The sequence below is a fragment of the Argopecten irradians genome, chromosome 4, assembly GCF_041381155.1.
Source record: "Argopecten irradians isolate NY chromosome 4, Ai_NY, whole genome shotgun sequence".
Classification (NCBI taxonomy): domain Eukaryota; kingdom Metazoa; phylum Mollusca; class Bivalvia; order Pectinida; family Pectinidae; genus Argopecten; species Argopecten irradians.
This window is the reverse complement of record NC_091137.1, coordinates 18069425-18088906: the sequence shown is the minus strand read 5'-3', so window position 1 is coordinate 18088906 and position 19482 is coordinate 18069425.

Sequence of the window (19482 nt, the reverse complement as noted above, 5' to 3'; positions counted from 1 at the left end):
CACCAACAGCAACACAAGAAAGCAGTAACAAAAACCAACAGCAACACAAGAAAGCAGTAACAAAAACCAACAGCAACACAAGAAAGCAGTAACAAAAACCACCAACAGCAACACAAGAAAGCAGTAACAAAACCCAACAGCAATACAAGAAAGCAGAAACAAAAACCAACAGCAACACAAGAAAGCAGTAACAAAAACCAACAGCAACACAAGAAAGCAGTAACAAAAACCAACAGCAACACAAGAAAGCAGTAAACAAAAACCGAACAGCAACACAAGAAAGCAGTAACAAAAACCAACAGCAACAAAGAAAGCAGTAACAAAAACCAACAGCAAGAAGAAAGCAGTAAACAAAAACCAACAGCAATACAAGAAAGCAGTAAAAAAAAACCAACAGCAAACACAAGAAAGCAGTAAACAAAAACCAACAGCAACACAAGAAAGCAGTAACAAAAACCAACAGCAATACAAGAAAGCAGTAACAAAAACACCAACAGCAATTAACAAGAAACAGCAACAACAAAAAAACCAACAGCAACACAAGAAAGCAGTAACAAAAACCAACAGCACACAAGAAAGCAGTAACAAAACACCAACAGCAATACAAGAAAGCAGTAAAAAACACCAAACAGCAACAAGAAAGCAGAAACAAAAACCAACAGCAACACAAGAAAGCAGTAACAAAAACCAACAGCAACACAAGAAAGTAAGTAACAAAAAACCAACAAGCAACACAAGAAAAGTAGTAACAAAAACCAAACAGCAAACAAGAAAAAGCAGTAAACAAAAAACCAACAGCAACACAAGAAAGCAAATAACAAACACCAACAGCAACACAAGAAAGCAGTAACAAACAAACAGCAATACAAGAAAAGCAGCAACACAAAACAACAGCAATAAGCAGAACACCAACAGCAACACAAGAAAGCAGTAAAAAACACCAACAGCAACACAAGAAAGCAGTAAACCAAACACCAAACAGCAATACAAAAAAGCAGTAGCAACAAGAAAAGTAGTAACAAACACCAACAGCAATACAAGAAAGCAGTAACAAAAACCAACAGCAACACAAGAAAGCAGTAACAAAACACCAACAGCAACACAAGAAAGCAGTAACAAACACAACAGCAACACAAGAAAGCCAGTAACAAACACCAACAGCAACACAAGAATGCAATAACAAACACCAACAGCAATACAAGAAAGCAGTAACAAAAACCAACAGCAATACAAGAAAGCAGTAACAAACACCAACAGCAACACAAGAAAGCAGTAACAAAAAACCAACAGCAACACAAGAAAGCAGTAACAAAACCAACAGCAACACAAGAAAGCAGTAACAAAAACCAACAGCAACAACAATAAACAAAGTAGTAACAAAAACACAACAGCAAACACAAGAAAAGCAATAACAAACACCAACAGCAACAATACAAGAAAGCAGTAACAAAAACAACAGCAAATACAAGAAAGCAGTAAAACAAACACCAACAGCAACACAAGAAAGCAGAACAAAACACCAACAGCAATACAAGAAAACAGCAACACAAGTAACAAAAACCAACAGCAACACAAGAAAGCAGTAACAAAAACCAACAGCAACATACAAGAAAGCAGTAACAAACACCAACAGCAACACAAGAAAGCAGTAACAAAAACCAACAAACAAAGTAAAGTAGTAACAAAACCAACAGCAAACACAAGAAAGTAGTAACAAACACCAACAGCAACACAAGAAAGCAGTAACAAACACCAACACAGCAATACAAGAAAGCAGTAACAAAAACAACAGCAACACAAGAAAGCAGTAACAAACACCAACAGCAACACAAGAAAGCAGTAACAAAAACCAACAGCAACACAAGAAAGCAGAAACAAAAACCAACAGCAACACAAGAAAGCAGTAACAAAAACCAACAGCAATACAAGAAAGCAGTAACAAAAACCAACAGCAATACAAGAAAGCAGAAACAAAAACCAACAGCAATACAAGAAAGCAGAAACAAAAACCAACAGCAATACAAGAAAGCAGTAACAAACACCAACAGCAACACAAGAAAGCAGTAACAAAAACCAACAGCAACACAAGAAAGCAGTAACAAAAAACCAACACAGCAACAAGAAAGCAGTAACAAAAACCAAAGCAATACAAAAAAGCAGTAACAAAAACCAACAGCAATACAAGAAAGCAGAAACAAAAACCAACAGCAATACAAGAAAGCAGAAACAAAAACCAACAGCAATACAAGAAAGCAGTAACAAAAACCAACAGCAACACAAGAAAACAGTAACAAAACCAACAGCAACACAAGAAAGCAGTAACAAAAACCAACAGCAACACAAGAAAGCAGTAACAAAAACCAACAGCAAAACAAGAAAGCAAGTAACAAAAACCAACAGCAATACAAGAAAGCAGTAACAAAAAAACCCAACAGCAACACAACAGAAAGTAGTAACAAAAACCAACAGCAACACAAGAAAGTCAGTAACAAAAAACCAACAGCAACACAAGAAAGCAGTTAACAAAAAACCAACAAACAAAAAAACGTACAAACAAACAGCAACACAGAAAAGCAGTAACAAACAAAACACAACAGCAACACAAGAAAGCAGTAACAAAAACCAACAGCAATACAAGAAAAGCAGAAAACAAAAACCAACAGCAATACAAGAAAGCAGTAAAACAAAAACACCAACACATACAAGGCAAAAATACCAAAAAACCAACAAGGAAAGCAAAAAAAAAAAAAAAAAAATACAAGAAGCAGTAACAAAAACCAACAACCAACAGCAAAAACAAAAAAACAGCAGTAAAAACAAGAAGAGCACGAGACAACACCATCAGCAACATAAGAAAGCAATAACAAAAAAAACAAAAACACAAACGAAAAAAAACAAACACCAACAGCAACAAAAAAAACGAAAACAAAAAAAAAAAAAAAAAAAAAAACAGTAAAAAAAACCAAAAAAAAAAAAAGAAAAACAAAAAAAAAAAAAAAAACCAAAAAAAAAAAAAAAAAAGGCCAAAACAAAAAAAAAAAAACAAAAAACAAAGCAGAAAAAAAAACCAAAAGCAAAAAAAAAAAAAACAAAACAAAAAAAAAAAAAAAAAAAAAACAAAAAACAAACAAAAAAAAAACAAAAAAAAAAAAACCAAAAACGCAAAAATATGCAAAAAAGCAGAGCAAAAAAAAAAAAAGAAAAAAAAAAAAAGAAAAAAAAAAAAAAAAAACAGAAAAACAAAAAAAAAGAAACAAAAAACCAAAAGCAATTACAAGAAAGCCGAAAAAAAAACCAACAGGCAAATACACAAGAAAAGCAGTAACAAAAACAACCAAACTCAAGACAAACAAGAAAAAGCAGTAACAAAAACCAACAGCAACACAAGAAAGGCAGTAAACAAACACTCCAACAGCAACCACAAGAAAGCAGTAAAAAAAAACACAAACAAGCAATAGTACAAGAAAGCAAAAAACAAAAACAACAAAAACAAAAAAAAAAACAATAACACAAAAAAACAGTTAATAAAAACCCAACAGCAATACAAGAAAGCGATGTAACAAAAACCAAACACCAAACACAAGTAGCAGAAAGCAAAAAAAAAAACTAGCAGTACCAAGGAAGCAACAAACAAGAAAAATACAAGCAATTGAGAACAGTTAACAAAAAACCAACAAGCAACACAAGAAAGTAGAAACAAAAAACAACATCAACACAAAAGAAAGCAGTAACAAAAACCAACAGCAACACAAGAAAGCAAAACAAAAACCAACAGCAACAACAAAAAAGCAGTAACAAAAACCAACAGCACACAAGAAACAAGAAACAAAAAAAAAAACAGCAACACAAGAAAGCAGTAACAAAACCAACAGCAACACAAGAAAGCAGTAAACAAAAAACCGACAGCAAAACAAGAAAGCAGTAACAAACACCAACAGCAACTACAAGAAGCAGTAACAAAAACCGACAGCAAACAAGAAAGCAGTAACAAACACCAAAGCAAAGCAACACAAGAAAGCAGTAACAAACACCAACAGCAAATACAAGAAAGCAGTAAAAAACACCAACAGCAATTACAAAGAAAGCAGAAACAAAAACCAACAGCAACACAAGAAAGCAGTAAAAAACACCAAACAGCAATACAAGAAAGCAGAAAAAAACCAACAGCAATTACAAGAAAGCAGTAACAAACACACCAACAGCAAACACAAGAAAAAGCAACACAATTTCAAGAGTAAAAAAAAAAAAACAGCAATACAAGAAAGCAGTAACAAAAACCAACAGCAATACAAGAAAGCAGTAAAAAAACACCAACAGCAAATTCAAGAAAGAAGCAAACAAAAACCAACACGCAACACAAGAAAGCAGTAACAAAAACCAACAGCAAACATAAGAAAGTAGTAAAAAAAACCAACAGCAACATCAAGAAAGTAGTAACAAAAACCAACAGCAAACACAAGAAAGCGAGTAACAAAAAACCAAACAGCAAAACAAGAAAGGTAGTAACAAAAACCAACAACAACACAAGAAGGCAGTAACAAAAACCAACAGCAACACAAGAAAGCAAGTAACAAAAACCAACAGCAACACAAGAAAAGCAGTAACAAAACCAACAGCAATACAAGAAAGCAGTAACAAACACCAACAGCAAACAAGAAAGGCAGTAACAAACACCAACAGCAAACACAAGAAAGCAGTAACAAAACACCAACAGCAATACAAGAAAGGCAGTAACAAAAACCAACAGCAACACAAGAAAGCAAGTAACAAAAACCAACAGCAACACAAGAAAGCCGTAACAAAACACCAACAGCAATAACAAGAAAGCAGTAACAAAACCAACAGCAATACAAGAAAGCAGTAACAAACACCAACAGCAATACAAGAAAGCAGTAACAAAAACCAACAGCAACACAAGAAAGCAGTAACAAAAACCAACAGCAACACAAGAAAGCAGTAACAAAAACCAACAGCAATACAAGAAAGCAGTAACAAAAACCAACAGCAACACAAGAAGCAGTAACAAAACCAACAGCAGTACAAGAAAGCAGTAACAAAAACCAACAGCAACAAGAAAGCAGTAACAAAAACACCAACAGCAATACAAGAAAGCAGTAACAAAACCAACAGCAACACAAGAAAGCAGTAACAAAACCAACAGCAACACAAGAAAGTAGTAACAAACACCAACAGCAACACAAAGAAAGCAGTAACAAAAACCAACAGAAGTACACAGTAACAAACAAAACACAACAGCAAACAAGAAAGCAGTAACAAAAACCAACAGCAACACAAGAAAGCAGTAACAAAAACCAACAGCAAACAAGAAGCAGTAACAAACACCACAGCAACACAAAGAAAGCAGTAACAAACACCAACAGCAACACAAGAAAGTAGTAACAAACACCAACAGCAACACAAGAAAGCAGTAACAAAAACCAACAGCAACACAAAACCACAGAAAGCAGTAACAAAAACACAAACAGCAACACAAGAAAGCAGTAACAAACACCAACAGCAACACAAGAAAGCAGTAACAAACACCAACAGCAATACAAGAAAACAAAAACCAACAGCAACACAAGAAAGCAGTAACAAAAACCAACAGCAACACAAGAAAGCAGTAACAAAAACCAACAGCAACACAAGAAAGCAGTAACAAACAAACAGCAAGTAACAAAACAAACAACAGCAACACAAGAAAGCAGTAACAAAAACCAACAGCAATACAAGAAAGCAGTAACAAAAACCAACAGCAAAACACAAGAAAGCAGTAACAAAAACCAACAGCAACACAAGAAAGCAGTAAAAAAAAACCAACAGCAATCAAGAAAACAGTAAACAAAAACCAACAGCAATACAAGAAAGCAGAAAAAAAAACCAACAGCAATCAAGAAAGCAAGTAACAAAAACCAACAGCAACACAAGAAAAAGCAGTAACAAAAACCAACAGCAAACACAAGAAAGCAGTAACAAAAACCAACAGCAACACAAGAAAGCAGTAAAAAACAAAAAACCAACAGCAACACAAACCGACAGCGAAAGCAGTAACAAACAAACCAACAGCAATACAAGAAAGCAGTAACAAAAAAACCAACAGCAATACAAGAAAAGCAGAAACAAAACCAACAGCAATTCACAAGAAAGCAGTAAAAAAACCAACAGCAACACAAGAAAGCAGAAACAAAAAAACCACAGCAATACAAGAAAGCAGTAAACAAACACCAACAGCAATACAAGAAAGCAGTAACAAAAACCAACAGCAATAAAGAAAGCAGAAACAAAAACCAACAGCAACAACAAGAAAGCAGTAAACAAAAACCAACAGCAATACAAGAAAGCAGTAACAAACACCAACAGCAATACAAGAAAGCAGAAACAAAACACCAACAGCAATACAAGAAAGCAGAAACAAAAACCAACAGCAACACAAGAAAGCAGTAACAAAAACCAACAGCAACACAAGAAAGTAGTAACAAAAACCAACAGCAACACAAGAAAGCAGTAACAAAAACCAACAGCAACACAAGAAAGCAGTAACAAAAACCAACAGCAACACAAGAAAGCAGTAACAAACACCAACAGCAACAAGAAAGCAGTAACAAACACCAACAGCAACACAAGAAAGCAGTAACAAACAACAGCAACACAAGAAAGCAGATAACAAAAACCAACAGCAACACAAGAAAGCAGTAACAAAAACCAACAAAAAACAAGAAAGCAGAACAAACACCAACAGCAACACAAGAAAGTAGTAACAAACACCAACAGCAACACAAGAAAGCAGTAACAAAAACCAACAGCAACACAAGAAAGCAGTAACAAAACCAACAGCAACACAAGAAAGCAGTAACAACACCAACAGCAACACAAGAAAGTAGTAACAAACACCAACAGCAACACAAGAAAGCAGTAACAAAAACCAACAGCAACACAAGAAAGCAGTAACAAACAAACACAACACAAGAAAGCAACAAACACCAACAGCAAACAGAGAAAGCAGTAACAAAAACCAACAGCAACAAAGAAAGTAGTAACAAAAAACCAACAGCAACACAAGAAAGCAGTAACAAAACCAACAGCAACACAAGAAAGCAGTAACAAAAACCAACAGCAATACAAGAAAGCAGTAACAAAAACCAACAGCAACACAAGAAAGCAGTAACAAACACCAACAGCAAAACAAGAAAGCAGAAACAAAAAACAACAGCAACACAACAGTAACAAAAACCAACAGCAAACAAGAAAGCAGTAACAAAAAACCAACAGCAAACACAAGAAAGCAGTAAAAAAAAACCAACAGCAATACAAGAAAGCAATAACAAACACCAACAGCAAACAAGAAAGCAAAACAACAAAAACCAACAGCAACACAAGAAAAGCAGTAACAAAAAACCAACAGCAACACAAAGAAAGCAGTAACAAAAACCAACAGCAACACAAGAAAGCACTAACAAACACCAACAAGCAACACAAGAAAGTAGTAACAAAAAACCAACAGCAACACAAGAAAGCAGAAAACAAAAACCAACAGCAACACAAGAAAGCAGTAACAAAAACCAACAGCAATACAAGAAAGCAGAAACAAAAAACAACAGCAACACAAAAAAGCAGTAACAAAAACCAACAGCAACATTAGAAAGCAGTAACAAAAACCAACAGCAACACAAGAAACCAGAAACAAACCGACGCAAACAAGAAAGTAGTAACAAAAACCAACAGCAATACAAGAAAGCAGAAACAAAAAACAACAGCAACACAAGAAAGTAGTAACAAAATTCAACAGCAATACAAGAATGCAGTAACAAAAACCAACAGCAACATTAGAAAGCAGTAACAAACACCAACAGCAACACAAGAAACCAGAACAAAAACCGACAGCAACACAAGAAAGTAGTAACAAAAACCAACAGCAACACAAGAAAGTAGTAACAAAAACCAACAGAAACACAATAAAGCAATAACAAAAACCAACAGCAAACACAAGAAAGCACACCAACAGCATCTGAAAAAAATGCTCCTCTTTTCTTCAACTATCAATTAACCTAATTAGCGTTAAAAACAAGTTTTTCTGTTTACCCCCTGTGACCTTGTATGGAGGTCAAGGTCATTCATTTGAATACACTCGGTAGCCCTTCATTCCAGCATGTTCGAAACACAATATGACGTTTCCAGGCTCCTTAGTTATTGATAAAAATGTATAAAGACTAGCTTATTTGAACCGTGCCAACTTGGATAAGAATAAAGGTAAATGAATTTACTTTTTGAAATTAGTTGACCAACTATTGATAAAAACAACGTTTATTGCAACACAATTGCACTCATTCAAATGTAAATATTGAAACATAATAACCTAATGTATTCAATCCATATAAATGTACATGCATACAATATACTTGTATAAAGAGGTTTTTATTTACGACAGCGTATTAGTACCACTATATAATTTTATTTATCTTGTACGTACAACTTGGTGTATTATACGTACAAGTTATTACAGTATATTCTACGTGCAAACTATTAACAAAGCATATATAATGTATATTTAAGTGTCTGCTATTACCTTGTACATCTGTACGTAGAACGTAGTATCATGTACGAGTTATTATTTTAAGTTGTTCGTATGAGATACTATGCTGTACGTACAAGATAAATACTATAAGACTCTTTCATAAGTGGATATGAAGGATAGGGATATTCTACCCGAGGGTCACAAAATGTAGTAAAACCCGAGGCTTGCCGAGGGTTTTGCAACATTTTGTGATCCCGAGGGTAGAATATCCCTATCCTTCATATCCACTTATGAAAGAGTATTTTTCTTTCATACCTCGACGTTTTATTGCAATTTTACAACTATAATATCCCGCCATTTTGAAATAAATTTGATGAAATCCACAACTTGAAGTCAATTTTTCATACATGAAAAATAACGTGATATTTTCAGGACAAATTCCGTTATTTGCATCTTTTATAGTAAAACCAGTCATATTTGTGAAAAAAATGTGAAAATTTCACCGAGGAAAAGGAGATTTTGTTGACGCCGTGACGTCACGAGGCTTTATTGCATGGGTAGACATGCAATACAGCCGCAGGCGACATGAGTGTATTGCCCTGGACCAGCCAGTATTACACCCGTAGGTATGAAAGAAAATTATATATAGTGTACCCAATACCTCGTCATAGGTATTTCATTGAATATGGATAGCAAACCCTAACCCAAGCACAATACAATAAACAAAACTTTGAATCGGTAAATAAGGACGTTCATACGTTGTAGATCATATCATATTACTACGGTGGCATGATTACTGTCATATCATTTATATACATTTACATTTTCCCCGCAGTCCCACTATGTAACCTTACCAAACGCAGTTGGCAGTAATATAGACAATGAACATCAAGCGCTTATTATGATGTAATTATTATCGCGCTTCATGAAATTTGCCTCTATCCAGTTTGCATTCATATTGGCTATGAATGCCAACTGAAAGACGTTTAATGCTTAAATGATAATTAGCTCAATAATTATTTCGTCCGAACGCAATAACTATTTCGTATTGCGTTCCCACTGCAATAATTTTATTTATTTCATGTCCGCTCCCAGCCATCGTAGAGGATATATACTGAGAATAAAAAAATAAGTATCTACATACAACATAAGGGCTGATAAAAAGGTGGTTATATATGTTATTTTATCTTTTGTCTCTTTCAACATGTTTTTCTCTCAATGATCCTGTGGACAACAAGCTTCTCTATTAGCATGTTGATTGTTAGTCCCTATATACTTGTGTTTTCCGTCATCTGTCAAAATCTGGTAGTTCTTCTATTATATGTTTCATTTAGGAAATAAACTGAATGAAATATTAATGCAATTGAAGCAATCGGTCGAAAGATTTTGAAAAGATATGTGCCATAATGTGCATAATACCAAAAGTAAAGTTTTCTGCGAATTACAAGATTTACCATATATGGTTTTGTTTTAGTAATAAAAAGTCAATAAAGAGAGTTGTAAGCGTTTGACTTATTTATGTTAACATCTAAACATGTTCGCAGACTTCCTGCTGTTTCTAATGTCTATTTACATGTTTGTCTGACTCTCAATCTTAATTGCTTAATTTATCAAGACTTGTGGGATTCAATAGAAATCAAACTTTCACAACAAGAATTTCTTAAAATAAATATCGCATATCTTTCCATATTTTACTGGTGGTTTATGTTTTGTGTTTTGTCGAAGATGTTTTATGCGTATCTTTCAAAATGAAAACTGTCGAGACATCTTAACCACACGGCAACCGCATACTATACATATTATAATTACCATCTCAAAGATCATGTACTCTTTATGGAGACAAAATAACAACCTGTTGTCGAGAGAACAATCGATATCAACTCAGTTAGAATATGTAATTAGCAATAATTATCATTTCAACTGGTACGGTATTGTATTTCTTGATAACTTAATCAGAATTCCTGATAGTTTGAATTCATACTGGTTTTAAAATTGCAATATAAAACACTTAAGGATGTTAACGACTCACTATCCACTTGGTACCAGCTGTTCTTTAGTGTACTGCATGATCGTGCATTGTGGCAGCCCTATCAACTTGGATGGATGGATGATAGTATCCCTAACAAAACCGTTGTGGTGAAATGATGTCATGGTATGATAAGATCCAACAATTTCAAACATACTTACTATAGAATGCTACATTGAAAATGAAACCTGTGGACACATTTCCATGAAGGCACTCATTTCCTTCTAAGTTCGCTATCGATGGGAATATGTTTTTGATAAAAAGGAAATGGGAAATTTTGTTACCACACTTTTTACTGAAATTGCCGATTAGTAATCTCCAAAACTTGATATATATACAGTGTTCTTTTGATACAATGTAAAGTGAAGCAACATATTCCAACAAAATTAAGTTGTAATACTCGTGTTGACCAAACCGTATCTAAAATTAGACTTTTCTTTGTTTGATTATTTCATTTTATTCGTATTAACAGTCAGGGTCATGTAAGGACGGCCTCCAATATATGCGGTGTGTAGCCTGTACCCCTGCTCGATTCGTTCTAAAAAGCGGCTACCGGCGTAAAACAAAAATTCTGGTAAAACAAGCATAACCGGCGTATTCCATCATGGCGGACATTTCTTCAGAGCTTAAGTAACATTTTAATTTTTACATCAAACAAAATCAAAGACTGAATTTAAGTTAATCTAATATATAGCATGATATTCTAAGAAAAACTGACTTCTACGTGTACGTTTATAACTTTCATATTTGGCAAATTAAAAGCGATTAAATAGTCGACGCATGTGCATGGCTGTCTCTGTTTGGTAATGAATGAATGAATGTTATTCAGATAGTAACGGTAGAGTTAATAATATAATGTGTATTTGGAAAAAGGCGATATTGCCAATAAGAAATTTAGCTTTCAAATATTCGTTTTTTTTTCATTACCAATTCATAAATTATTAGAGTTTGATATTAATAGGATACCGTGACTGGCTAATGTCATAGTTTTGTTGTTTCGTATTTTGGAAAATGAACACCCCCCACCCCATTCTCATCTTTACTTCATCATGCATGTTACTCTGTATAATATACACGTGATTGCTGTTTTATTCCAAAAGAACAAATATAACAAATGCATCATACTGCATGAATCTCTTTTATTGAAATAGAAAACATATATGGTGGCCTTTTTCGGCCATGTCGCGTTGTCGCTCCTCACAAAATCGTTCAGCGCGTTCCTGCTGTAATGCACATTTGATGCAATGTATGATGCATTGTAATTTGTATTGTAGAATTATATACATATGAGATAATTTTCTAGGATTACAGCTTGGAATTTAATTGCACATCACAAGACAGTAAGCGATGCAACAATGAGATAATGCGCGGAGTGACACAAAAAAAAAGAAAAAAAAGAAACACTGTCGGTGCGACAAATTTTATTTTCTCGCTTGATCGCACAGTCGCGTGATATCGGCAGGGTATTTTTGTCGCTTTAAGCACTGTCACTCCATGCATTGTTGCAATGGGCCACACGCCAATCATTATTTGTTTTAACTACAATTCAAGAGATCGCTGAAACACTGGTTAGTAAAGCATGAGTTATCTTAACAAACTGGGTTTTAATTAATACCCTGGTGTGGCAATGTTTATTTCTTACTACATGTCACCAGTAGAATTCTTTATCTCATGTCTTGATATAGGAATGAACAGAATGCCCGAACAATCATATTCACTTTTGAGCATTCTTTCTGAATTATGTATTTACAGTGTACATGTACATGTAGGTATAATACTGTGCACATAAATCTATTTTCTTATGTAACGCTCTGTTTAACATGTGTTTGACGATAAAGATTCATTAGAACTTAAAATGTGTTGTTTTCGAAAGTGTAAAACCTGAGAATAAACCTTAAATCTGTTTTTATTGTTATTGATAAGCAGTCCAAGAGAAGTCACTGAAATTTAATATACTTGGAATAAAAATTCCTTTTTTATACATTATATTTACAAATTTTATTACAACCACACTAATAGAATGTACATACACAGGCATTTGATATAAAACGCTGTGACACCGTATGTATTACATTATATAGAGAAAAAAATATCTATATGGCCAAACACCTGGGGTATATACATCTAAATATATACACATACCGCTCGCTTCGATGTATTCGCTTCATAAATGGATATCTACATAAATTAGCGTATCAAAAGAGGCTTCTATTCCTGTCCGTTAATGAATACAACAAGGAAATAACAATGTTTGGAGAATTTATATCTGAACGGAATGAGCTTTGCTTAAAGAGAGTTTCGTCAACAAATATCTAACCTTCTAATCTAACATTCCGCCATCTTGCGCCGGTATTAGACGTTGAATCAAAACGGGCTGAGCAACCGGCGCACTTTTTCTTTGAATCGAGTGACTAAGCCGTCTCGTCGGGTCGCCGGCGGCCGCCTGCTCTTGACGAATCGTATAATGTAACTCTTGCCCATTTTATAGTGCTATATCACTGAAGCATGCCGACGAAAACACCAAGCAAAACGTTCCATTCGGTCACATTATTCTGACAACGGGCGAACCAGTCGCCCCATTCCCTTAAAGGCCCACTACCATTCCGTCGCAAAATTTAAAGGTTTCTTAAAAACATTAATAACAAAAGAAAATATATATCGATGGCTTAAGATGAGGTTACAACACCAAACATATGCAAGATTTCCTGTCTAATGTACGATAAAAGTGGAGATTTATTTCGCTGTTTTGCCGTCTGGCGCAGTGATAGTCAACTACCGCGCGGCATTTAGGACGACGACGGGAAACATAAAACGACCCGCGTTATGAAAATTAACATTTTATTTATTCTAATTAAACAGTTCTGAAGGTGATGATAAGTGTGCTAGTAAACGTATAGTTAATAACTTCTGCGACTCTACAAAATCATTGATCTCGTTTTGCATTCCTATTTTAAAAATTAAAAGCCGTTTCGGAAAGATAGTGGCCCTTTAACGATACAATTCTTCATTTCGCCCAATGAAATATAAAGACTTCGAAATTGAAATTTATCCTTTACATAGATATAATCTTCAGATCATTTTCAATCCATACAGCGAACAATATGAGTGGTCAGTTGCCTAGCTTGACCAGGAAAATACTCCTCTAAAAATAGAGCGAAGTCAAGCTTTACATAGAACATGACGTATTTTTTCCAAAACGAGGCCGCAGCAACAAAATGTCAGATAGAAGTGACAGTCTTGCCACGGCATGTTTAGTTAAAAAACAACAACAACAAATCGAAGTGCGAGGGACTGTTTATACATATCATATAATCTAAAACACTTCATGTTACTTACATACGCTCGCTAACTTTGTACACCAAATATACATGTAGTTAGTCTGCGGCTGTTTGTGCGCTGGCATATGTGTTGAAATTTAACTCACCACGTGCAATGCCGTTACACGAGTCCCAACAGATCCCGGCAAGTTCCGCTTGAGATGTGGCTTCTGTTTCTTCTATTGCTACATGCTATCTCTGAATTTAATTCCCTATATATATCCTAGGGTGCTACCGAATCCATTATAATTTCCTCCACTTTGTTGCCGATTCAGATATATTTTTTTCATCGCACACACTTTCGTTCAGCCATTTTGTTTACTTTTAGTGCGTGACAATGCGCATGCGCCAAACTTCGACAACACAATCCATCGCAGCTTCTGACGGACACCGTAATAAATCAAGGATTTCCTTCAATTTTGTATTCAAGACACATTTGTTCAATCTCAAACACATAAAGAAATTAAATTGAGATATTTTAATATGTTTTTTCATCTTTTCTTCCGCTTATCGCATTTCACCAAAAAATATTTATTTGGTTGGGCGAAACCTACCTTTAAAGGTAACTTTAAAGCCCACTAACTTTCCGAAACAGCTTTTAATTTTTAAAATGGAAATGTAAAACGAGATCGATTATTTTATAGAGTCGCATAAGTTAGCAACTTACCGGTAATGCTACACTTATCATCGTCTTCTGAACAATTTAATTTAGATAAATAAAATGTTAATTTTCATAACGCGGGTCGTCTTATGTTTCCCGCCGTCGTGCTAAATACCGCGCGGTAGTTGATTATCACTGCAGCAGAAGGCAAAATAGCGGGATGAAACCCAACTGTTATCATATATTACGCAGGATAACTTGCATATGTTTGGCGTTGTAACCTCATCTTCGGCCATCCCTATATATTTTCTTATGATATTTATGATTTTTAGAAACCTTTAAATTTTGTTCCGGAAAGGTAGTGGGCCTTTAATGCTGAGCGCTTAGAAGGAGCAGAAACTACCACTTTTATAGACTATGGTGTGTCTCGACCTGACGAGCGCTCAACAGTGAGATGGTGTCAAGGGAGACGCTATGAAGAATACCGTCAGTTATTAATTCTAACGCCCTACCTGCAGGACAAATCAAAGTTTATTAAAGCGTACATAATGTTGTCTTCCAAGCAAGATTTATTTGTTCTAATATTGGATTGCCTTCATGTTATTTATTATTGCAATGTGTGGTTTAGTTACATAGGTAAATGGTACAATGACGGGAAACAGACAGCACGTGTCATTCTTTATGTGTCGTATGGTGGACCTTCCAATGACATGGTTTTACATAATTTTGTTTTAATAAATGATATGTTTTATACCATTGTTTCATAACTTGTAGGTATACTGTTATCAGTTTGTGATACTGTAAAGCATTTTTCTTTATTTTCGCGAGTTTCTGTTTCCAAGTATTTGCGAAAGTTTTTATCCATGAAATAACTTATAAATATACACTATTGATACTGATTGGAAATTCCATCAAGATTTTAAATCCGGAAATATTAATCTTCGTGAACTTGTTTTGAAATGGAAATCACGTTAGCCGCGTAAGAAAGTTGGTTTACGGTATGCCATATTTTACTAATTATTGGGGACCATATAGAAGGCTAACCATTGGCTTAACAACATCACCCTCTTTAAATACAGTGCAATATGAGTTATTCTAACTAAACAAAAGATGTAATGTATTGGAATCTAAGATACATATATATTAGAAATAATTGCACAGTATATGTTGTAAACGCATAATCAAAACTTGCCCAAAACATGGGAGAAAAAATAAAAGAAAATTTAGTGCATTCAATAGAATACCATGTAACATGTAATCATGATCTTCAATCGGAAAAAATACTGTTTTTATTTAGTCAACATCTGATGTAGAAGGAGTTATATGACACCAATATTTTACATTGTTGTATGAAACACGCCATCACCACAAATTAACTAGGATTCTATTTGGTGATGGTTTAGAGAGAAAAAAAACTGTTTAACTGGTAGTACAGTGGACAAAGCGAATGCAGTATAGGCCATCAAATAGCACGCCGGTGCAGTAATATATACAATGTATGACTATCTATATACAGGAAAATCATGGCATAGATAGGAGATATTGTAAAAATTCGATCCGCTCTGCTATAAAATATTAATATCATAGAGGCATGTTTATTAGATGTATTATTAATGCTATAAATATCAGCGTTGTTGAGAATTCATGTCGAGGATTAGAAACTTCAGTATACATCTTACCAGTCTGCAATGCAATAAATTAACTTAATGAAGGCTATATGAAGCCGATGGCTACAACAATGAGGTTCATTTGTAGGGCATTTCTTTGGTCTATCACGGCTAAACACGATATCCTTATACATTTCCGAAAATAGTAGTGAAAGACAAAGGCTATCAGGTGTTGGTGATTTATTTTAGAACGGTAGATTAGATGTAAGGCTTTCATTGCTCAGATTTTATATTCCTTGCTTTTGTGGCCGTCAGTGACAAAAGAAATAAAACATGTATTGAAATAAAGCAACTTAAAATGAAAGAAACCTATGATAAGAAAAGAAATATTATAGGTAGACGCTTTCAGTTTCTATACATTTAGGAGGAGTTTTGATGGAAACCTTTTTAAGCTGTCCAATAAATACAGAATACGGGCACAACTTGTATTGAATTTATACAATATATTGGTGACCGGTAATATCATTAATATAAAGATGAGCAAAGACAATCTTCATGTGAAACTACAGTTATCTTTCTTGCAACGAAGTGAAATCCATTACATTTAAAAAACTAACAATAGCTTTGACATGAAATCCGTAGATCATATACTATTATCTAAAATGCTATTAGAGGTATTTTGTCAAACAGTGTCATGTGTTTATAACAAGTATTGATTATTTAAGACTCCTCTGTGTAAAGGATAAGTAACAAATAACTATCTGAAAGACACTAGCCCTTCCTTCTCCGAAAACTCCATGCAATCAACCAAGGCAAATTTGTCTATAAAGGTTAACGTATACTCTCAAACTTGACAATGTTTTTATAGAAAATGAACAAAAACGCTCATTACAAACATGTGTTTCCCTATATAAAGTACAATAAAAATTATCTCTACCCGGAAGAAAAATTGAGACTCCAGGACCATATTTTTTCTTTAAATATTGACCGTAAGGCTCTTTCATCTATGAACAACATGTGATTCTACCATATCAGGGAGTCAAGAAGAAGATTTTGAACTCCTTTTTGGCCATGGCACTCTGAGCACCTGAGTATGGTGGCTGATTTTGCCATTTTCGCTTTTTCCCGTTGGACGTTACTTTTTTCGCTTTTTTTTCGCACTTTTTTCCAACGCGAAAAAGCCAAAAAAGCGAAAATCCATTCCGTCTCTTTTTCGGGGTTTTTTTTTTCCGTCTCTTTTTCGGTTTTTTGGGGGGCTTTTAAATGGCGCAAATCAGCCACCATACCTGAGGGATGGAGATTTTTGAAAAGTTTTCACATATAGTTCGTATCGGCAAGTAACCCGCATATGGCATTTGAGGGTGTTAAATTTTAAGGTGATATTAACATATCTATCACATTGGTGTTCCAAATCAGTATTTCTTCATGTAAACTCAGCTGAATTGAATTGCATTGTAGAATTTCTCAATTCCTCTTTAAACGATTTTAATCGATTCTTGCTTATGACGCGATTCTTTGCCTATTTGTATATCTAAAATGTAAAACAATTTAGTACTTTGTAAAAGTAATCAAATAATGTATTTTGTTGTAATTTTTGGAATACGAATAAACATGTATGCTTATTAATGCATCATTAACCATCATATCAGCATCGACTGCAAGGTATGCATCCCTAAATTTGAAAGCTTACGTTTTTAATAAAGTGAGCGTATAAATGGGAAAACGTTTTTTTGATAGAGAATATGAAAAAGTACATCTGCCTTTATCAATACACTTCCTTATCGACATGGTGATTTGGCAAACCCAAAGGATGCTTAACCTTCTTAAAGGCTTCGTGATCAACCGGATTATGTGATTTTACGGAGCCTCAGCTACTAACATTGAACTCTTCAAGGTTACAGAGGCCCGTATTATATATAGTGTATTCATTAAGATCGGTATCCAAATCCATTAAGGAAACTAATCGATTTGATTCACAATAGCTAAGAAATTTCATGCGACATATCCAATTACCAACTTGTTATAGTAGGCGGTTAGGTGCTTTATCATTATGTGCCGTACATTCCATATTACATGTTGATCTTTCAAGTTCAGCTAGATGCGGTGTTTGTTTTCTCAAAATAAATCAAGAAAAGTAACGCTGAAATATTAGATTTTATACCGAACTTGGTTAGAAATCTCTGGTTGCCAGATAAAAGAAATTTCATCATGATGTATAAATTCATGCACGAATCACAATTTTCATATTTTTTACAAGATATAAGCATTCTTTTTACTAATAAACCTACTGAAAACTACTATTATCTGCATCATACCGGACAATTTAATGCAGCACTAAACTTAGTAAGGTTTGCCACACAATTTAATGCCTGTGACGTAAATGAAAAAGATAAATGTAAGAAAAGAATACACTAAATTAACTTTAATCATGCCATGGGACAGTAGACACAATTCTAAGCCAACCTGTGGGCCAATGTAGCGATTAGAAATTTATGCAAATATAGCCTAACTGATGGAACTTATGGTGGAACTTTGTCCTCTTTATAGTGCTATTTGCTTAAAACAGTATACACGTGAATTCAAACAATAACATGTTTACATGTCAGAAACAAGTTTACATAGGAGATTTTTTTATTGTATATGTTTTTCTTTGGTGTATTACTAAATAATTCAATCTAGCTTGTTAATGAGGATTTTAATTGGCTAAGAATTACTTCATCAACCCATAACGAAAATAAATGACATTGCAGCTTGAAGTGTCGCTTCTGATTGGCAAACACAACGACGTAATAATTCCATTGAAAAAAGGTCCATAACCCTGGCTGTTGATAGGAAGTTAATTAAGCAATCAATCAATCAATCAAACAATCAAACCCTAAATTAGAGTTTTGGAGAGAAGATCAGTTGTAGAAAAACTAATTTGAATTTCGTTTTATAAAACATAAAGAATTAAAAAAATTGTTCATTAACAATCCTTTATTATATATACAATTAGTACTCTATCTTACTAGAGTAAGATACAGATTGATAATATTTTTCACGTATGTTGGTGTGTGTGTGTGGTTTTTGTTTTCTTTTTATCGTATTGTTAGCTTTTACGCTGTCCGCGGTGTGTCAATGTGTACATTCTGCATTAATAGGTCTTTGTTGCTATATTCTCATATGTTCATGGAAATTTAGAGAAATCGAAATAAGCAAGAAAAAAAATCAACGTCGTAAACAATTCGAGTTATACAGTATCACATCAATACAGGTTAAATGTAATAAAACATTTTTGTCTGACATATTTCAAAACATAGTATCAAATTGACGTTTGTCTTAAAATACATGTTGGTGTCGTTTTACTGGCTTTAAACACGAATTGATTCCTTACATTTCTTAATATTTGTACCTGAAGACTATTTACATAATTAGGAAAA